We start from the raw sequence: 19174 nt of genomic DNA on the forward strand, positions 1-19174 counted from the left end.
TCACTTCTAAACCTAGCAAATAACAGCAAATTACCATACTTTCATCACATAGTCTTTAAAATTTGCACATGGTGTGGTGGCAAAATTGTTGTTTTAAAGGTGGCAGAGTAAGAATGCCCTGTCCCTGTTTCCCCATGCAGAAAGAGACTTAACAACATCATATAGACCAAATTGCCATGGTGATAATCCCAGAAACCAGTGAAAAGATTACAGCACCCCAGAAAAGAGCAAAGCCAAGAAGAATTTTATTGAAATATCTTAAGAAGTGTTGTATCATAAACTCTCTATAGATCCTTCTCTAGCCAGTAAAGTATTACACAATCAGGAAAAAAATATCCTTAGTCATCACATTTCCCACAGGAGTGAAAGGAGAGTGAAATGTGGTCTAATTTTCTGGCTCCTTAGGGGACATTCCAAGGGTCTGATTTCTGTCACCGAACTTAAATCACTTATAGAAACCACAGCTTTTGAATGCCTGGGAATAAAGGCAGTGTGGTAGTTTAAAGCAGTAGCAAAAAAGCTGCATTATTACTACAGAATGGCAAGAGGGAAAGCAAAATATTACAAAATCCTGAAAACAAACAAACAAAAAAATCCTATTTAACTTGGTAATTTCATTCAAAAGCCCTGAGAGGATACAGCTCTTGGAAAGGTTTGCCAAGCTCCCAGAATCTCTAGCTGAGGTGATAGATGAAAGTCTTCCCCTACACTAAGCCAGTACATAAAGACTTGGAGATGTGGGTGTTTCTTTAAATCTCAAAATTTAAACAAAGAAATGCAAAACATGCAGACACTAGAAAGCATGACCCATTTAAAGGAACAAAATAAACATTTTTTATAGCCTGAATGAACAAAGATCTATTAATTACTTGTCAAAAAATTCAAAATATATTAAATACCTATCAAAAATTTCAAAAATAATTAAAGATGCTCTATTAGCTAAAAGAACACAGACACATTTTTAAAAATCAGGAAAATAATACATATATGAAATAAGAGTATCAATAAGACATAAAAAGTATAGAAAGGAACCAAATAGAAATTCTGGAGCTAAATAATACAAAAACTAAATTGAAAAATTTACTAGAGAAGTTCAATAGATGATCAGCTAGAAAAAATAATTCATGAATTTGAAAATATTGGCCATTTGAAACTATTAAGGGAGAGGAGCAAAAAGAATGTGATAATAAAGTGAAGAAAGCCTGACACTTATGGGATATTGTTAACCTGACCAGTTATGCATTATGAGAGCCCTCATGGGACAAGAGGAAAAGATTGAGGCAGAATTAATAGCAGGCAGAAAATTTCCCAAATTTGAGAAAAAATACGGATGTAGAATTGTTTTAAAACACAACTACTGTACACTGAAATTAATTCAAAAATTTTACACCAATAAATATTATAATCAGTCTTTCAAAAGTCACAGACAAAGAATATTGGAAGCAGAAAAAGAAAAAATGGAGCATGACATAAAAGGGAATTCACCTGATATCAACAAGATACAAGAGGATATCTTTTTAAACCAAAAGTAAGCGACATAATATATTCAAAGTATTGAAAGAAAAATAGGAAAAAATCCCTACCACACAAGACATTCATTTGGCAAACCTGTCATTCAGAATGGAAAATGGAATATTTTCTCAGGTTAAAAAAAAAAGGTTGAAGAAGGTAATTATTACCACACCTGTTCTACAAGAAAAGCAAAAAGGAGTCATTCAAGTTGAAATGAGGGAGGCTAGGTAGCAAAATGAATGAATGTAAAAGTATAAATCTATCTGGTGAAGATAAATAATTAATTAAATATAAAGTCACATAAGTTTTTAATGTTGATGCATGTTAATTTTAATTCTGATATGCAATGTAAAAGAGAAAAGCATAAAAGTAACATTACATTTATATTAATTGGGACACAACATAAAATATATAGCTAGTGATATTACTAACATAAAGTAGAAATGGGAGATGTAAAGAAATAGAGTTTTCATATATAATTAAAGGTTTTTTTGGTTTAAAATGGACCGTTATTTTAAAATATTTTTATTTTATTTATTATTTATACTTTATTTTTTATAATTTATAATTATTTATAATTAATTATATAAAATAATTTAATTCTATATTTTTATTTTATTTATATTTTATTTACATATTTATTTTTTAAATATTTTTATTACACAATGTTTATTATAAAATTTTTTATACAATCCTCATGGTAAGCACAAAATATACCTATAGAACAAGAGTGTCCAATCTTTTGCCTTCCCTGGACCACAGTGGGAAAGAAGAATTGCCTTGGGCTACACTTAAAATACATTAACACTAGCCATAGCTGGTGAGCTGAGAAAAAAATAGCAAGAGAAATCACAACGTTTTAAGAAAGTTTACAAGTTTGTGTTGGGCCGTATTCAAAGCCATCCTGTGCTGCATGCATACACATATTTACATGAATACCCTTAGTAGAGGCCAGCTATCTTCATATTATACATTGTCTTGATAAGAAACTGAGTGATTGAGTCAGTTAAAAGACATAATTTACTCCAATAATTCCTGTTAATACTTGATTTTCTCTCTTTAGTAATTTGTACCAATTCTTTCAGTAGTGCCTGCTGTGCTAATACTCTTTTGTGATGGAACAAATTCTTTTTTCACAGGAGATGGAAGAGTTTTTCCAGAGCTCTGGAGAAAATGGTAGTGTTTTCTCTGGGGTTATTGGTCAGTAACATGAAAGAAGAAAGGGCCAATATAATTGCATCAGCTCTTGCCAAGATGCCGCAGAAAGATGGATAAACTTCCTTACTGGTATGGAAAACTGCTAAAAGAGGCTGTTAAATTCTGTAAAGAATCCAATTATAGAAATTTCCTGCCTAGAAATGTAGCTGTTGGGAAAGCACTAATTATCAGATATTAGTTCAAGATCAGAAATATACATGGAAGATGCTAAAATAATACAAAGGGTATATTCATGGATAAATACATTTGGCACTACTATTGAGATCAGGAATAAATATATTAAGAGGTGTAGGTAAAGTTTTGGTATTACCATGATATTGGGGTCAGGATATCACCAAATTCTTTCCTTGTTATTTGATCCTTATGTTTAAGGATTCCTAAGGACATTGTACATGCTACAGATGTTATCAGAAGAAGTTACATTTTAATGGGTAACTTCACTAGCACAATAACAATAGCAGGTATTTCAAAATGTCTAACATGCATCATGCAGTTTAGGCTTGCCATGTAATCCAGCCTCGTAGAGTTCCTCTACATTTTGGAATAGGCCTATCTGAGTGATGTTCAGGGTACTATTCAGAGAAAGAATGGCCTAAGTTGACAGATTAGTCCAAGTTCCCACCCAGCCAGGTAGATTTAGAGAAAGAGAAAAAAAGCAGCCTCCCCTGCTGGACTGGGCCCAGCCAGTGTCTGAAGCAGGAAGATTAAAGAGAAAGGATGGAGATAGATCCTGACCTGAAGGTGAATCCTGTGCTGTATAAAATGTGGCCCCACAAGGATGCAGCCCTAACTATGAGATTAACAACTCCACCCAGGGGAGGCAGCAGAAGGAAATATAGGAAAGAGTCAAACAGAAGGAAGCCAGGCAGGGGAACAGGTTCAGATGCCCCCTCCATAGAACATAGTAGAAACATATTTTCTTTTATATAGAATAAAATGATGACATATGTGTATTTGTCAATTACTTTGTAGTTCCCTATCTATCTGATATAGTCTTCTTGTAATGACCTATACTAACATTTTTGCTGAAAACTCAGTTATTTTAATACTGATATAACAAGTAAAAGTTAAACACTGTAAATTATTCTTCAGTTTATGAGGATTGCTTGGGAGTTCCAAAATTAGTAACTTAAACATAAAAATGTCTTGGCTATAGTAGAACATATTAATCACTATTGTCAAAGCTTTGTAGCACATTGTCTAAGTGTTAACAATCAGTTGACCAAATTCAGAAAAATACAATTTTGAATTTATTCAACAACTATATCTTTATTTATGAATAAGGTTCCTTATTTCAGTGCTGAAAAAACAACCAAAATTAGCAATACTGATAATAGTCTGAATTTGTCTCAAAAATTTTCCCTTGAAATTTCTCCTGGAAGTAGTGCTTGATAATTCACAATTCCAAAGAAGTTATACATGCTGCCTTTGTAGCATTAATTTATTTCTTATAAGTAGCTTATTTTATCAACTTGCATTTTTGTCAATCAGAGGACACAAGACTCTAATATAATAACTAACAGACAAGCAGAAATACATGAACTACTTCCCATGTTACTAAAAAATGAATAAATTAATACTTAATTTGGAAGATGAAAACTAGTATAAATACATAAAATAACACAGGTCATTACTAGATTGTTACTGCTTTTTCTCACTAGAATTATAATGACTATTTAAATTTTTAATACATATAATTTTTTAGAATTTTTATGTGTTTAAAATTAAATTTATTTTATTTTTTAACTTTTAAGTTCAGGGGTACAGGTGCAGCTTTGTTACATAGATAAACTTGTGTCATGAGGGTTTGTTTTACAGATTGTTTTCTCACCCTGGCATTAAGACCAGTACCCATTAGTTATTTTACATGATCTTCTCTCTCCTCCTGCCCTGCAGCCTCCAATACACCCCAGTGTATGTTGTTCCCTGCTCTGTTTCCATGTGTACCGAGACCAGCTAGGTCGGGGAGACCCTAATCCAGTGGTGCTAGAGGAATTAAAAACACACACACAGAAATACAGAGGTGTAAAGTGGGAAATCAGGGGTCTCACAGCCTTCAAAGCTGAGAGCCCCAGAGATTTACCCATGTATTTATTAACAGCAAGCCAGGCATTAGCATTGTATCTATAAATATTCGATTAACTAGAAGTATCCCTTATGGGAAACGGGATTAACTAAAAGCATCCCTTATGGGAAATGAAGGGATGGGCCAAAATAAAGGAATAGGTTGGGTTAGTTAACTGCAGCAGGAGCATGTCCTTCAGGCACAGATTGCTCATGCTATTGTTTGTGGCTTAAGAATGCCTTTAAGCAGTTTTCCACCCTGGGCAGGCCAGGTGTTCCTTGCCCTCATTCTGGTAAACCCACAATCTTCCAGCATGGGCATTATGGCCATCATGAACATGTCACGGTGCTGCAGAGATTTTGTTTATGGCCAGTTTTGGGGCCAGTTTATGGCCAGATTTTGGGGGGCCTGTTCCCAACACATGTGTTCTCATCTTTTAGTTTCCACTTCATAGTGAGAACATGTGGTATTTGGATTTCTGTTTCTATGCTAGTTTGCTAAGGATAATGGCCTCCAGCTCCATCTATGTCCCTGTAAAATACAAAATCTTGTTTTTTGTTTATGGCTGCATAATATTCCACGGTGTATATGTATCCCATTGCATTTTCTTTATTCAGTCAATCATTGATGGGCATTAAGGTTGATACCATGTCTTTACTATTGTGAATACTACTGCTATTAATAAACATGTGTATGTGACTTTATAAGAGAATGATTCATCATCCTTTGGATATATACCCACTAATGGGATTGGTGAGTTGAATTGTATTTTAGCCTCTAGGTTTTTGAGGAAGTGCCACACTGTCTTCCACAATGGTTGAACCAACTTACACTCCCACTAACAGAGTATAAGCATTCCTTATTCTACACAATCTCACTAGCATATATTACCTTTAGGGTTTATAATACCCATTATGACTGGTGCAAGATAGTATCTACTGTGATTTTGATTTGCATTTCTCTAATGAGCAGTGATGGTAAGCTTTTTTTCATGTGATGGTTGGCCACATGTAGGTCTTCTTTTGAAAAGCATAACAATTTTTTAAATACTTCAACTTTTCATTGATAATCTCATTTTTCTAAGCTATTATTTGGAAAATCTTGATTTCCTTATATACTTAACTAATTATAAAAGTTAAGAAAATGAAATGTTAGCATTCTGTTTACATCAGTCTTTGAGTAGTTTTATTACCTAACATCCCCTGCTCTCATTCTTAATCTCTTTAGAGTTCTAACATTCTATAACTTTGGAGTTCTACTCATGGAATAAGACATTTTCTTTACTGTAACAGGTTCTGTGGAGATTTAATGGAAATAAACCACATGCTTTAGGACTCAATACTTGGGTGTACAAGTGGATACCACAGAATGACCTTCTTGGTATGACTCTGGAGTACAAATACTGAATGTATTAGTAATATCCCATTAGAGTATTAATAATTAATCATGAAATAAGCTTATTGAAATTGCATTATGGAAAAACTTAAAAATAAAATGCAACATTATATTTTCCAGTCCTATGGGGAAAATAATAAGCTATAATTGTTGGCATTTTATGATATACATTCACCTTCTTTATGGTCAGAATCAAAGTATTATTATTTCAGGTGTTATTATGTCTCACAGAATTTTTTGTAACTTCATAGATTGTCTTTGTCTCCTATTTCTATAACTTTACACTTGTTCTTTCTTTTTATGCAGGGTTATTTCAAATGTCACTAAAAATAACAGCCCTTCTGCTATCACCAGTGACTCTGCATTTTCTGTAGTATTAAATTCCTAATCTTAATCATAAAGTGATGACACATTTCGTGATGAAGTGTGACCTGTCCTTCCTCAATCCTAGCACCACCAACAACCCACTGCCTGCTGCCTTGCACATCTCACATATCACATTCTATGACTGCACTTAGGAGAACACATTCTTACATGTCCATCTCTTTTCTTTGCTGTTCTTTTTTTTTTGGCACATTTTATTTAGATTGCACTTTTTCTTTAGTCTAACTGGTAATCTTGTTTAACTATTTTTCAGTCTGAAGTCACACACACCACATAGCTTTCACTTACATCTCCAGCATAAGTGCTCCTTCCTCTGAAGTCTGAAACACAATTTTAATTTAGTTCAATGTTTTAGCTAGAAAATACTGTCACTTGAGTCTTTAGTTGTGCATTTCTCATTTTATTCCTATGAATAATTTTGCTAAAATTCATCCAATCCTAGGTCATCCAAAAACCAGGGCTTTTGTAACTCATGGTGGATCCAACGGCATCTACGAGGTGACCTACCATGGGATCCCTATAGTGGGGATTCCATTGTTTGCGGATCAACCTGATAGCATTTCTCACATGAAGGCCAAGGGCACAGCTGTTAGATTGGACTTCTACACGATGTCAAGTACAGACTTGTTCAATGCATGAAGCCAATAATTAATGACCCTTTGTGTGAATATAACAATATTTTTTCACTAGGTGGTATTTATAGATACCTTATCTTCTCAATAGTATGAGTTTCATCCTTTTTTCAAGAGAGTAATTTTGAAAGAATTTAAATGATGTAACCAATCTGAAATCTTCTTTTATTTTTGAGCAGTTATTAAAGAATTGTGTTTTCAACTCCACACATTTAATGAGTATCCAATTAGTGAAACAATTTTCTGCACAAAAATAATTTTAAAGTAATATAGATAATATAAAAAAGACAGTTTTAAAGAAATTATATGATCAATCCACAGTGGAAAGGAAGGATAAACTTGAAGAAATATGATAAAATACTTTAATTAAATATCTAAAATGTCTAACAGTATAACTGTTTTCTTGCTGAAAAATTCATTTTTATTGTTTTCATTATTGTAACTGGCTTGATAATTATATATAACTTCCATGACTTAAAACCCACCTATTTAAAGTGTAAAATTCCAATATATTTAGAATGCTTATGAGTCATGAAGCCATTGGGAATCATACAGTTTAGGGTGTTGTGTAAATGACTTCTTTCACTGAGCATAATTTTTTGTTTTTTTAAAATAGTTTTTAGATTAATTCATGTTGTAGTGTATATTAATACCTCATTTATTCTTACAGCACTATAATATTTTACAGTACAGATATGTCATATTTTATTTGTTCACTTATCAGTTCATTGGCCTTTTGATTGTTTCCAATTGTGGCTATTAGGAACATTGCTACACATGTTTTTGCATAAACATCCTTTTCTTTCTTTTGGGTTGATACTATAAGTGGTATTGCTGGCTTATGTGGGAACTGCGTGTTTATGAAGAACTGCTAAACTGTTTTCCAAAGTACTTGTTCCATTTGTCATTACCACCAACAGTACAAGAGGGCTCAAATTCCTCCACATTGTTGCCAATACCTGTTATTATCTTTTTGTTATAGCTTTCTTAATGAGTGTGAAATGATCTTTCATTGTGGTTTTGGATTGGATTTTAGGTGGATTACGGCTAAAAATGTTGAGCATCGTTATATGTGCTTATTGACCATATCTCTTCTTTGGAAAAATGCCTATTCCAATCCTTGGAACATTTTTAAATTTTGCTACTCATCTTATTATTGAGTATTAAGAACTATTTTATATTTGGATATAATCTTATATCAGATATATAATTTTCAAATATTTTGTTTCATTCTGGGTGTGCTAACATTTTACTTTTTTGTTGATGGTTTTTGAAGAACAAAAATTTTAATTTTAATAAGTTAAATTTTTAATAATTGATTTATGTATACTCCATAGGATGCAATGTGCAAAATGCCTACCCAGTCCAGCTACCATCCATTCAGCATTTATAACTGCTGTCAATAATATTTTTATGTAAGAAAGATGTCACCTAAAGGAATACTTTTAAAACAGGTTGTACCATGAAACAGGTTGGACCAATATAAAAGAAATATCAAACAAGGTGGTTTATTTAAATGTGAATATACAGATACTTCCATTAAATCTAAACAGACTTTAAAAAGAGGAGCAAATAATGAATAAGGACATAAAACATTAGAAGAACACAGTTAACAAACGGAAACATAATGTAATATGATGCACGCATATATATACATATATATATGCACACACACACATATGTACTATATATGTCAACTGGAAGACACATTTTCTTAGAGCATGTTGAATTATTAATAGTTATTTGAAGTGGGCCATAAATCAAGACTCAGTAAATTTGAAAAGATTCAATATCATAAAGAGTAAATGATTCAGCCTAAGTGGAAGTAAGGGAGATTGGAAAAATGATAACTAAAATATTTTTAATTTTGGAAATTAAAAAAATACACTTCAAAAAATTTAAAGCTTCACCTCAGACTCCTGAGTAGCTGGGAATACAAGCATGCACCACCATGCCTGGCCAATTTTGTATTTTTAGTAGAGATGAGGTTTCACCGTGTTGGTCAGACTGGTCTCGAATTCCTGACCTCAGATCACCCACCCGCCTTGGCATCCCAAAGTGCTGGGATTACAGGCGTGAGCCATCGCTTGAACCTGGGAGGCAGAGGGTGCAGTGAGCCAAGATCATGCCATCACACTCCTGCCTGGGCAACAAGAGCAAAACTCCGTTTCAAAAAAATAAAAATAAAAATAAATTTAAAAGTTTAAAGAATTAAAAATAAAAAAATAAAGTCAAGAAGTGAATGATAATTATGCATGCACTTTTATCTCAGCAATTCTACTTTTAATTATATACCCAACAGATATGTATAAATATGTAAACCTCGTGCTATATATGACATGGACAGGAAACAGGAAAATACCGGGTAGAAGAGGTCAGTTCCCCAGCAGAGGTCCCACCCTCAAGCCTGAAAACTCATGGCCATAAATGAGAACAGACATTCTGTTTTTGAGCCCCCAAAAGTTGCCTTTTGGCCCACAATGCCCCCCTATTCTGTACCCATATAAACCCCAAACCCCCAGCATGAACAGAAGAGCAGAAGAATGGCAGAATGGTGCATCAGAGAGAACAGAAGGAGTTTCTGAATGCCAAGAGTAGTTCAGCTGGAGACAGTTGGAAAGGAGAGGAGATTGGATGCTGGATGGCCAAACTCCAGTGGAAGATCATCTTCCCATTCCATCACCATTCCAGCTCCCCATTCATCCCAATGAGAGCCACCTCCACCACTCTATAAAACCCATGCATTCATCCTTCAAGTCCGTGTGCGACCTGATTCTTCCTGGATGCTGGACAAGGAACTGAGTACTAACAGGGCACTGAACTGGTTAACACTTAAGCCATCAGTACATGGCAAGGCTAAAAGAGTACACTAACACATACCCACTTGGGCTTCAGGAGCTGCAGACACCCACCCCTGGATATTGCCGTGGGAACACAGTCCAGGGGCGCTTGCCCAGGCTCCCGCACCTGCCTGTCTGCATGCTCCCCCTCCCGTAAGGGGCTTGAACATGAATGGGGGCTGAACAGATGAGCCACACAGCTGTCGCACATCTTGTGAGGGGAGGCACAGAACTCTTGCATTTCATATACAAGAATGTTTATAACAGAATTATTAATATTGTTCAAAAATTGTTAGCAACCCCAATGTCTATTGGTCATAAGATGATGACATAATCTGTGGTTTAGCAATCAACAAAATACTACACAGCAATGGAATTAAATAACAACTGCTATACAAAATTTTAAAAAATAGACTCTAATGAATGTATGTTATATAATTCAATTACATAAATAAAGAAAACTAATGTATTATATTTGAAGTCAGGCTAATATTTAATTGAAGGATAAAAGTAGTGACTAAATGTTTCAGGAAAAGAGAGTTATTCTAGACAGGTTGTGATATCATATACCATGATCTGAACAGTAGGTAAATTGGTATCTTCTCTTCAATATAATGTTCAAGATGATCTAATACTTGTGACCTATTCACTTAGTGTGTGTATATTTATCTTTTGGTTTTAATATTTAAAGGTTTATTTTATAAGTTATATAATGTATTTAAAATTCTAGGAATCAAATATCAAAATAAGCATAAAACAATAGAGAAAATCCTAGAGGTTCCATCATAGTGTGGCCAGGAAAACCTCACTTAGAGGTAACACTTAGAGGGAAGACTCAAAAAGAGATAGAAGCATGCCTTGGGTTGTTGCAAGAAAGAATGCTCCAAGAGTGTGAGAGAGGGGGCAAAATGTTTAAAGATGCTATGGTGAGAATACTTTTGGGAACTTAAAGAAAAATAGAAGGGCAATGTCTCTAGAAGACCTAGTGTGCATGGAAAAAGTGTTAGGAGAAGAGCTTGCCAGTGTTTGACATTGCAGGGTCCTGTAGACCAAATAACAGAGTTGGATTTTATTTTTAATATGATAAGAAGTCAGGCAAAAATCTTAATCAGGAGAGTGGCAAAATCCGACTTTTATTTCAAAAATATAATTCTGGCTGCTGGGTAGGAAACAGTAGGAGAGAAAAGGGTAGGGTAGAAGCAGAGTGACTAGCTATGAGGCATTTCACTCACCATGACACAATTCCTTTTTGGAACTTAAAAGTGATAATTGTATTTTCACTATCTTTCCTAAAGGACTTAAAATTGCTCACAATGTTGAGCACGTTCTCATTTGCCTGTTTGAGAACTAAAAGAGTATAATTGGATTGTTCATAACAGAAAGGATAAATGCTTAAGGAACAATACCTTATTCTCCATGATGTGATTATTTTACATTGCAGTCTGTATCAAAACATCTCACTCAACCCATAAATATATACACCTACTAAGTACCCAAAAAAACTGAAAATTAACAAACTAACAAATAATAATGAAATGGCTCATATTTGCTTTGCCTGAAAGAAATTAGTTTTCTCACTTGGCTTTCCATTTTTACCTTAAAAATATTTGTCAATGATAAAATTCCAATTTAAAAGCCAAAGTTTCTATGATGATTCAAATTAAATTACTCAAATTCTATGTCAATTCTATGACATTTACTTTGAATCATTTGACACTTTAAAAACCTTTCATGGGCCGGATGCAGTGGCTCACGCCTGTAATCCCAGCACTTTGGGAGGCCGAGATGGATGGGTCACCTGAGGTCAGGAGTTTGAGACTAGCCTGGCCAACATGGAAAAACCCCGTCTCTACTAAAAATGTAAAAAATAGCCAGGTGTGTTGGTGTATGCCTGTAATCCCAGCTACTCGGGAGGCTGAGGCAGGAAAATCTCTTGACCCCAAAGGAGGCGGAGGTTGCAGTGAGCCGAGATTGCGCCACTACACTCCAGCCCGGGCGACAGGGTAAGACTCCATCTCAATAAATAAGTAAATAAATAAATAAATAAATAAATAAGTAAAATAAAAACCTTACATGGCCTTGATATGCTCAAGCAAATTAACTTACTTTCATTTTTGGTATCTCTACATTTATCCTTCAGATATAAAGAGAACATTATAAAGTTATCAAGAATTTATCATGATCAACCAGTGAAGCCCCTGGATCGAGCAGTCTTCTGGATTGAATTTGTCATGTGCCATAAAGGAGCCAAACACCTTCAGGTTGCAGCCCGTGACCTCACCTGGTTCCAGTACCACTCTTTGGATGTGATTGGGTTCCTGCTGGACTGTGTGGCAACTGTGATATTTATCATCACAAAATGTTGTATGTTTTGTGTCTGGAAGTTTGCTAGAACTGGAAAGAAGGGAAAAAGAGATTAGCTGTAGTTGTATTTGAAGCTTGAAGCTAGGAAACCTGATAGACGAGACTTCTTCAGTTTATTCTAACAAGAAAGGTTATGAAGCAAGATTCCTTTCTTTCTGTGACGGAAAATCTCTTCAAAACTTACTTACCTTGTCAAATAAAAATTTGTTTTTCAGAGATTTAATACCTGTTTAATGGTTAGAAATACTTTTTGTTGAGAAGGAAAGTACTAGCGAAATTATAAAATAGTATAAAGCCATATGAGCTTGTATTTAAATTTGTCGAGCTTATATTGAAATTTGTTGCTCCCATTCACAGGTTACATGAAAACATTTTTACTGAGCTTAAGTGCATTTCACATATTGTACTTAAACACAAGAGTATTAAGAGTATCGTTACTGTTTTGCAAATACTCAGAATACTTTGGCTTCATTTTGAGCAGGATTTTCATATTTTAACTGTTGCTAAAGGAACTGTTAAACAATTGAATTGTATAAAAATCTCTCTCTTGCTTTTGTTATTTTGAGATGAGTACTGCTGCTTGGCTTTTACGGTGCATACTGCTTAAGTGTCAGTTTTTTTCCTAAAAGTTATGGCAAAATGTTTAACTTTTTAGAGCTTTAGTCATTTCGCAGTGGAATGTATATGGAATTAGAAATACAGCAACTGCTACCTGCTTCCTACGGTAATATTGAACTATTTTACAAAGTCTTTTGCTCTATGAACCAATTCAGACTTTCCATATGATATCAAGAAAATCAATACATGTTTGTCTAAAAAAAAAAACAAATTAAAAATGAAGAAATGAGTGAGTGAGTGGTGGAAAGAACACGGGGCTAAAAGTCAGGAAAGCTGGGGTCCAGTCCCACCCTTCTTTTGAGCCAGTCTTTCACCGTGAGCCTCAGTTTACCCATTTTTTCTGGTCATTTAAAAATATTCATCTGGTCGATTTTATTCTTATATTTCAAATTATTTCAAGAGACTTTAGGGAATAGGTGGTGTTTGATTAGATGGATAAATTCTTTAGTTGTGATTTCTGAAATTTTGGCACACCCATTACCCGAGCAGTGTACACAGCGCCCAACGTGTAGTCTTTTATCCCTCTTCTCACTCTGACCCTTCCCTGAGTCCTGAGAGTCTATTGTATTATTCTTATGCCTTTGCATTTTCATAGCTTAGCTCCCACTTGTAAGTGAGAAGTTAAAATATTTGGTTACCTAATCCTGAATTACTTCACTTAGAATAATGGTCTCCAGCTGCATCCAGGTTGCTATGAATGGCATTATTTTCTTCCTTTTTATGGCTGAGTAGTATTCCATGGTGTGTGTGTGTATACCACATTTTTTTAATACACCCATTGCTTGACGGGCATTTAGGTTTGTTCCATATTTTTACAATTGGGAATTGTACTGCTGTAAAGATGTAGGTGCATGAGTCTTTGCATATAATGACTTCTTTTTTTATGGGTAGATACCCAGTAATAGGATAGGTGGGTAAAAATGTAGATCTACTTTTAGTTTTTTAAAGAATCTCCATACTGTTTTCTATAGTGGTTGTGCTAGTTTATGTTCCCACCAGCAGTGTAAAAGTGTTTCCTTTTACCACATTCATGCCAATATTATATTATTTTGGGGTTTTTTAATGATGTCCATTCTTACAGGAGGACAGTGGTATTGCATTGTGGTTTTGATTTGCATTTCCATGATAATTAGTGATGTTGAGCATTTTTTTATGTTTGTTGGCCATTTGTATATTTTCTTTTGAGAATTGTCAATTAATGATCTTAGCCTACTTTTTGATCATATTATTTGTTTTCCTCTTGTCGATTTGTTCAAACTCTTTGTAGATTCTGAATATTAGTCATTTGTCAGATGCATAGTTTGTGAATATTTTCTCCCACTCTGTGAGTTGTCTGTTTACTCAGCTGATTATTTCTTTTGCTGTGCAGAAGATTTTTAGTTTAAGTCACGTCGATTTATGTTTGTTTTTGTTGTATTTGCTTTTGGGTTCTTGGTCATGAAGTCCTTGTCTAAGCCAATGTCTAGAAAAGACTTTCTGATGTTATCTTCTAGAATTTTTATTGTTTCGGGTCTTAGATTTAATTCCTTCATCTATCTTATAAGCTGAGAGATGTGAATTCAGTACCATTCTACTACATGTGGCTTGTCAATTATCCCAGCACCAATGGTTGAATAGGCTGTCCTTTCTCCGCTTTATGTTTTTGTTTGTTTTGTCAAAGATCAGTTGGCTATAAGTATTCAATTTTATTTCTGGATTCTCTATGTTGTTCCATTGGTCTACATGTCTGTTTTTATACCTTTGCCATCATGTTTCAGTAGCTACAGCTCTGTAGTAGTTTGAAGTTGGGTAATGTGATACCTCCAGATTTGTTCTTTTTGCTTAGTCTTGCTTTGGCTATGCAGACTTCAAGCTCAGAATCAAATCAAGAATTCAACCCTTTTCACAGCAGCTGAATCAAAAAGAAAAAGAAAAACATAAAATACTTAGAAATATACCCAAACAAGAAGGTAAAAAACCTCTACTAAGAAAACTACAAAATACTTCCCAAAAATATCATAGATGACACAAACAAATGGAAACACCTCCCATGCTCATGGATGGGTAAAATCAATTTTATGAAAATGACCATACAGCCAAAAGCAATCTATGAATTCAATGCAATTCTCATCAACATACGATCATCATTCTTAACAGAACCAGAAAAAAAATATCCTAAATTTCATATAGGTTTTATTCTCCTTTTTGACCTTTAATAGCAAATGTAAGTTCTTAATATTAGTTTGTGATAATATAAGAAATGCATTCTAAAGGTACTTAGTGAATTTTCAATCCTGCTAAACATGCATGTACATATACATGTCCATTTCTTTTGAAACACAACACAGCATCACTTAACTATCTAATAGGTATGTCATGAAATTCAATGTGTTTATTGAAGACAGTTTGAAATAATAATTATTATTCTACATAACTATACTTTACATGATCATGATTCATTTTTTTTCTTTTTTCCACAGTCTTTTGATCCTTCCCTCCTATAAATATAATATGGCAACACTAAATTTTTTAGCATAACAAAAATATATCTACAAAGAATACAAAAAGTTTATAAATTTTGTGGAAAATAGCTAAATCAAGCCATAAACCTCCTTTAATCTGCACATCAGGGAAGCACTTTATGATCAAACTGGTCCAAATTGACAGAAACCTAGTTGTCTTTGTTGATCAGAAGTCCCATAAGTAACCAAGACTCACAACAAATATTCTTGAGCCTAAGGCATGATTTAAATACATATCACTATATATATATATATATATATATATACACACACACACACACACAAACACACACACATATATATCACTATATATATCACTAGATATGTAGATTTGTATTTGTATGCATATATATATAAATCATGTTATACACAAACACACTAAAACATTGATGTTAAAGAAATTATAGGAAGCATTGATAAGAGAATATTTTATACAAATCATCTAGCTATTGATACATTTATAAAGAAAAACAGAAATAATAAGGTGGTAAATGTTAATAATTTTTGTTATCATTCTTATAAGCCTGAATTAATTCACATTAAACCTATTCTACATCATACTTAAAAGATGGATATCTATTGTTTAGTGAGAACTACGATCACCAACCAAAAAAGGGAAATGTTCCAATATAAAACTTAATGAAAATATAAATAGGCACTTCAAAGCAAAATCACCGAAAACATATGAAAGATTATAAAGTACCTGATGCTCAGGAAAATAGAAACAATGGAAAATTAATGCTGTAAAGATTTGCAACCTATAAAAACCTGAGAAATCTATTTTTGCGGGAGTATAATGTGAAATAACCTTCTAAAATAAAATGTCAATATACAGTTTGAAACTGAAGTTCTACATCTATAAATCCATCATTCAGAAATCCTTCCATATAAGCACATGTATGAACAGAATATTTCCTCCAGCACTTAAATGGCTCCAGTCAATGAACACACATACCTCCAACAAATGTGTGAGTGTAGCCATCGCAGAGAACAGTTTATTCCACTGCTAAATAGAAAAAATAGTTTCCAGAAAAAAAAAGCCTTCCTTGCAATGAAATAAAATATATGTAAACTTGTACAAGGAAAAACAAATCTAGCAGAGTACACATAAATCCAAGGATGGGAATTTTAGACTTTATTCTACAGAATTCTGCAGCATTTAACTTTTTACAATATTTTCATATATTATTTATGAGGTTCAAAAATTAATTTGTGAAATAAATACATAAAATCAATACAGGAAGCTCTAAAAATTAACATCTCTTTATTAATTCATTAGTTTTATTCAAAAAATTTGAATTGATCAGGTTTCTCACATACTATTTCATTCATTTGCAGCTTTTTTTTTAGAACACTGGTTCCATGTTTAAAATACCTGTGGATAAATATAACACAATGTTTAAAAAATTGCAAGAACTGTAGAAATCTAAATTCACAAAATTTTTGTATTTTATTTTATTATATTTAATATTTTATAAATCTTACAATTGCTTAATAACTTCTGCTGTCTTCTTCAAAATGTTATAATGGTTGTGATTTTGTGGCATGACTATAAATACTTTGACAATTTTCCTGTCAAGTAATATCCCCTCCCTTTGAAGTTTGGCAGACCTTGTAGCTGTCTCAACAAAAAGGATGCAGTGGAAATAATGCAGATTAACTTTCAAAGTTCTGTTGGAAACAACATGTTCCCTCTCTGCTTCTCTCTCTCTCTTTCTATCTTGTTTTTATGTCTCTTTTTCTCTCCACACCTCCTCAATTCAATCTGTAGTCCCCATAATAAATGACAATTTGGCAGAGAGACACAAATATATGCCTAAGAAATCCTGGTAGCCCACTAGTACTCTGAGCCTTTCAACCTGAATCATTAAGTATGTAAGTGAATGATCTTCAGATAATTATAGACCGAGGCACCATAGGAAAGTAGCTACCTAAGAAACTTTGTGGAAGGAACAGATAACTGAGCCCAACCAAAACACAGATTCTGAGAGATGGTAATAAAATGATTACAGTTATTTTAAGGCCTGACATTTGAAAACAATTTTTCATGCAGTGATACATAACTGGAATAATAGTTCTAAATATTTTAAATTATACATTTGTAATAAAATTACAATTAATATATAGCTACATAAGTGAAAAATAGGGAATATTATATTTTGAAAATATCTGTACCCCAAATAGAAGAGTCAGCATAACGTGGTGGTTAAGAGCTGGCACTCTGGATCCAGATGGCCTTGATTCAAGCCTCTGAGAAACCACTACATAATGATGTGGGGCTGGACAAGTTACTTAGACTTTATTTGCTTCAACTTCCTCACCAATGAAATGGCAGTGATTGTCATAGCATTACCGACCTCATGGGGTTGCTGAAAGAATGAATTCATTAATATTTCAAAGCACCAAAACAACTGTATATACAGCAAAGTAAAATTTTGTGTAATCTTGAATGTGGCAAGGTTTTTAGATATGACACCAGAAGAAGAAGCAACCAAAATAAAATTGATAAATTAGATTTCATCAAAATTAAAATTTTCACACATTAAAGAACACCATCAATAAGGTCAAAAGAGAAACCAGAGTTTGAAGTACATATTTACAAGTTACATACCTGATAAGTGACTTATATAAAAACTATATAAAGAAAGCTTACAGCTCAATGTTAAAAAGACAAATAATTTAATCAAAAAATGTTTAAAAGATCTAAACAGGAATTTTACCAAGGAATATTTAAATGTCCAATAAGAACATGAAAAAATGTTTTGTGTTGGATTATATAGTTGAGAGAAATATATAAGGTCTTCTCAATCACAAGTAACTTTTCCTTTGTGCTCATAGGCAGGGAAATAAATTCTCATGACTAAACAGAAAAGCTGCCTGAAATGAACACAAGTTATTTAGCAGAACTATAACAATATAAAATTAAAGATAAATAAACAAATAACATTAGTCTTCCTAAGAATCCATATTAGTGTTTAAAATATTATAAATGAAGAGTCTGGGTCCCATATTTTTTAACAGTATCTTTCCCCATTACTGTATAAGATGCTATTTTAATTGTTATTATATGTACTAAGTCAAACACACACACACACACACACACACACTTGCAAGACTATGCATTAATAATAGAAGAAATGTATGTTGTAGCACCTAACTCCTTCCAAAGGAACTGAGTGATGAGGTTTGTTTAAAAAATTGGTCCTATTGAAAACAGTATGGAAGTTTCTCAAAAAATTTAACATAAGATTACCATATGATGCAGCAATCCCTCTTCTGGATATTTATCCATAAGAATTAAAATCAGGCTCTCAAAGGCATATTTGCACATCCATATTCATAACAGTACAATCCCAGCATCTATAAAGGAATGAACAGACAGACACTATGTGGTTTATGCTACAATGTGGATGAAACTTGGTATCATTAGGCTAAGTTAATAAGTCACAAAAAGACAAACACTGTAATTCCTCTTTATAAGGTATCTAAACTAGTCAAATTCATTTAAAAAAAGAAAAGAAAAGAAAGTAGAATGGTGGCTACCACGTGAAAAGGACTCCATAAAATAAAAAGTTGTTGTTTAATCAGCATAGAGTTTTAACTTTAAAGCAGAAAAAGTTCTGGAGATTGGTTGCTTAAGATTGT

The 19174-nt window shown here is 33.3% G+C and overlaps 1 long non-coding RNA gene across 1 annotated transcript; it reads right to left on the reverse strand.

Annotated features, from left to right (window-relative positions):
* Positions 1-16727: 16727 nt before the first annotated feature.
* LOC107974302 (uncharacterized) lies at positions 16728-18899 on the reverse strand. The gene is made up of 3 exons (XR_001716944.2): positions 18783-18899; positions 17705-17898; positions 16728-16904 (listed from the first exon to the last, which is right to left on the reverse strand). It is a non-coding gene; the product is annotated as an uncharacterized LOC107974302 (long non-coding RNA).
* Between the last annotated feature and the right edge of the window lie 275 nt (positions 18900-19174).

This window comes from Pan troglodytes, chromosome 3 (assembly GCF_028858775.2).
Source record: "Pan troglodytes isolate AG18354 chromosome 3, NHGRI_mPanTro3-v2.0_pri, whole genome shotgun sequence".
In the NCBI taxonomy this organism is placed as follows: domain Eukaryota; kingdom Metazoa; phylum Chordata; class Mammalia; order Primates; family Hominidae; genus Pan; species Pan troglodytes.